This window comes from Hoplias malabaricus, chromosome Y (assembly GCF_029633855.1).
Source record: "Hoplias malabaricus isolate fHopMal1 chromosome Y, fHopMal1.hap1, whole genome shotgun sequence".
Classification (NCBI taxonomy): domain Eukaryota; kingdom Metazoa; phylum Chordata; class Actinopteri; order Characiformes; family Erythrinidae; genus Hoplias; species Hoplias malabaricus.
Window position 1 is genome coordinate 9,823,554 of NC_089820.1, and position 3,214 is coordinate 9,826,767.

Sequence of the window (3,214 nt, forward strand, 5' to 3'; positions counted from 1 at the left end):
CACCCCTCAAATGTCCCTAGGCTGGTAAACTCTCATCCTCACAAATGTTCCAGGATCAGAGCCCTTTGCTCCGGATGTGTAGGTGTCCCTTTCAAGCTTTTGTTATAGCTACTGTTATGGTAAAATACTGGGCTCTGATATGGCCATGCATAGGCAAACACCCCCAGGCTTAAAGGGGCAGGGTTAGAGGGCCTTTTTTAAACAGGAGGCCTGGCCTTTAAACATCTCCAACAGGAAATGGCCATCAGTCATCTGTGGGCCCAAAAGAGCTGTTAGGAGCCCACTTCAAGGCCAGACATGAAAGAAACTGTTCTGCAGTTGTTACAACCCTCCCTCAATTCTTTCTACTCTCTTTCTATGTCTCTTTCTTTTTTTTTTACTTCACCTCCTTTTCCTCTTCTGGGGTGCTTTAAAAATGCCTTTTAACCTACTCCCACCTTTTTAGTCCTCCTCACATTAGCATAGGGGTCTGGATAGGTAGATTTTCCTGTGCTATGCAAGGAATTCCCAAATTAATATCTCTAAATGACTGAGTAAAAAGCTGATATAAAGGTGTATTGGCATGCACTTAAAAACATAGTAGGCAGACTGAGGTAAAGATTATAATATTTAGTTTTTTATTTAATTTCTTTATAAAATATTTGTTTAAAAAATCCAACAACATATGTCTGGTACAAAGAAAATTGTAAACATTGTCCTTTTGTAAGGGTTACAGTTTTTACATAATTCTGGTAAATTATCGTAAACACAGTGAATTTGAAACAACAAAGCCTTATAGCAGAAATATATATCATAATCTATTGGTGTCATATCATATCATATGTTAATTATATTTAATAAGATCTTACTTAAAACTTAACTTCATTACATTCTGTCTTATTTATTATGCAATAAAATTCATTCATTAGCACATTATAAATGATCTCAAATACTTGCCCTATTAATTGTAATAATGAACAATAACACTATGTAAATAAAACAGAAACATAATACAACCCCTATTACAGTTCCTATCATTTTCTGATTGTACCAAGAATCTACTGAAAATAAAAAAAACCTTTCAATTATATGTATTTCATAATTCGCATGCTGTGATTTACACAAGGTCTTAACAAATTGTACATGATTACAATTAATAATGCATAATTACTTTATTTTCATGTTTACAAACATCATGAGTGATATAAGCATAAATATATCAAATATTGGCTAAAGCTGTATAAATCCCCTATGCATGGAGCAGTGGAAGTGCATTCTCTGGAGAGATGGAGACTCATCCAATACTTTTGGATGATTTGCCAAATCTTTCTTGACCCAAAATATATCATCCAACATCCATACCTGACTCTGATGAAGTTCTTGTGGCTCATTGACATTAGATCCTTATGGAAATGTTCAAAATCTAGTGTAAAGTCTTCACAGAAGAGTAGAGTTTATTATTGTGGCAAAAGGAACCAACCTGCCTATCAACAGAAGAAACCATGTTGTTCCATGGCTTTTATTGCCAACATATAATGCACAACAGTCAAAATTCTCTCTGTTTGTAAATATAGATTCATAAGGCATGAGCTCAACACACTGTGAAATGACTAAATACTGTAGTGTCATTGCTCCCCTGATAAACAGGTACCCACTCTCTTGGTTATTTAGGTGTTTTTCCTAGCATTTCCAGTCATTGTTGATGGCTGTTTGGGTGGATTGTGTTGCACTGTGCTCTATTAATTATTTCTTGTTTTTCACCATCATGTTGTTTTGTATTCCCCATGGTCAAGCCTTTCCACCCTTTCCAGTGTTAGCTCTGTGTGAACGTCCACATAGTGCTTGTCAGCTTGTTAATGTTACACCATTAAAGATTCAGTGCAATGGAAAACCGGCACCCACCCCCATGTCTTGTGGGAAAATAATACTAAAATATTTCCACGCTATAGAACATCTATACATGTATCTGGTAAGTTTGTATTACTAGCAGATAACTTTGCTAGGTTTAAGCAATATTTCTTGGTCCAAGTGAAATTACTCTGTCAGTATTTAAGATTTAAAATATTAAATAAAATATTAAAAAGTTTTAAAAAATATTTGAAATAAATTTGGTTCCTACAATTTCATAATGAGAAATATTAAATTTACTATACAGCATTTTAAACATGATTTCACTGCAATATGTAATTTCTTGCATTAGTCTGCATTCATTTGTCTTCATTTCAAGCCTGGCTCTGGGAAGTATATGGCCTTTTTCATTCAGTATTGCACAAATGTTCAGTTACTATTTGTTCATTTTCAGACAGAAAAAATTGTGCTGGATTAAACCAAAAATAAAGGTCAAGTCCAATACAGTCAGGAGCTAAGGAATCGGACGGTGGTGTTCAGCCCAGTGGAAGTTCACTCACCCAAATCTGAGCGGATGTTACAGAACCGAAACGGCCTGAAAAATGAAGTCATAACAGTGGCTGTCAGCAGGCAGTAATAATCTGGCTGACAGGTAAAACTCACCTGTCAGGACGAGAAGTGTGTGTTTACACAGAGAGAGACAACACACACACACACACACACACAAACACTCTCTTTCTCTCTCTCTCTGGCTCAGGGTAGCAGATCTGATCATCACTCTTAACCCTGCGAAACACGCCAATCCTGGACGCTGTTGATGTTTTATGGGTTTACACAGGAGTTAAAGAGTTGCCGTGGGCGACAAGTGACGCTTGACGTTAATAATGACAGACCAAACACAGTGAGTGTTGACTGAAGGAGAGTTCAAGCAGTTTCAACAACTACCCCAAATCCCTCCCCCTTTCACTCTCTCCATCTTTCTCTGTTTATTTCATTTCTTCGTGTATTAGCTTTACTTTTCTTTCTTTTCCTTTGCTCATTCTATCTTACAGTCTCTTTCTATCCCTGTTCTCTTCTGTTAATAACTGCCACTGCTGCTTTCTTACAGAACATATGCAAAGAATCTTCTCAAACATTTTATCAGTTCACCATATATTCATGGATCAGTCTGAACATTATAATGACATTGTTTCTGAAGGTGATATCCATTTTCTCAGCTCAACCGACTATACAAGGGCACTTTGTTGTTCTTCAATTAAAGATTGTTGTCCATATGTTGCTCTGCATACATTTTAGCCCCCTTTAACCCTGTTCTTCAAAGGTCAGGACCACTACAGAGCAGGTATTTGGGTGTTGGATCATTCTCATGAGTTTACCCAGTGTCCGT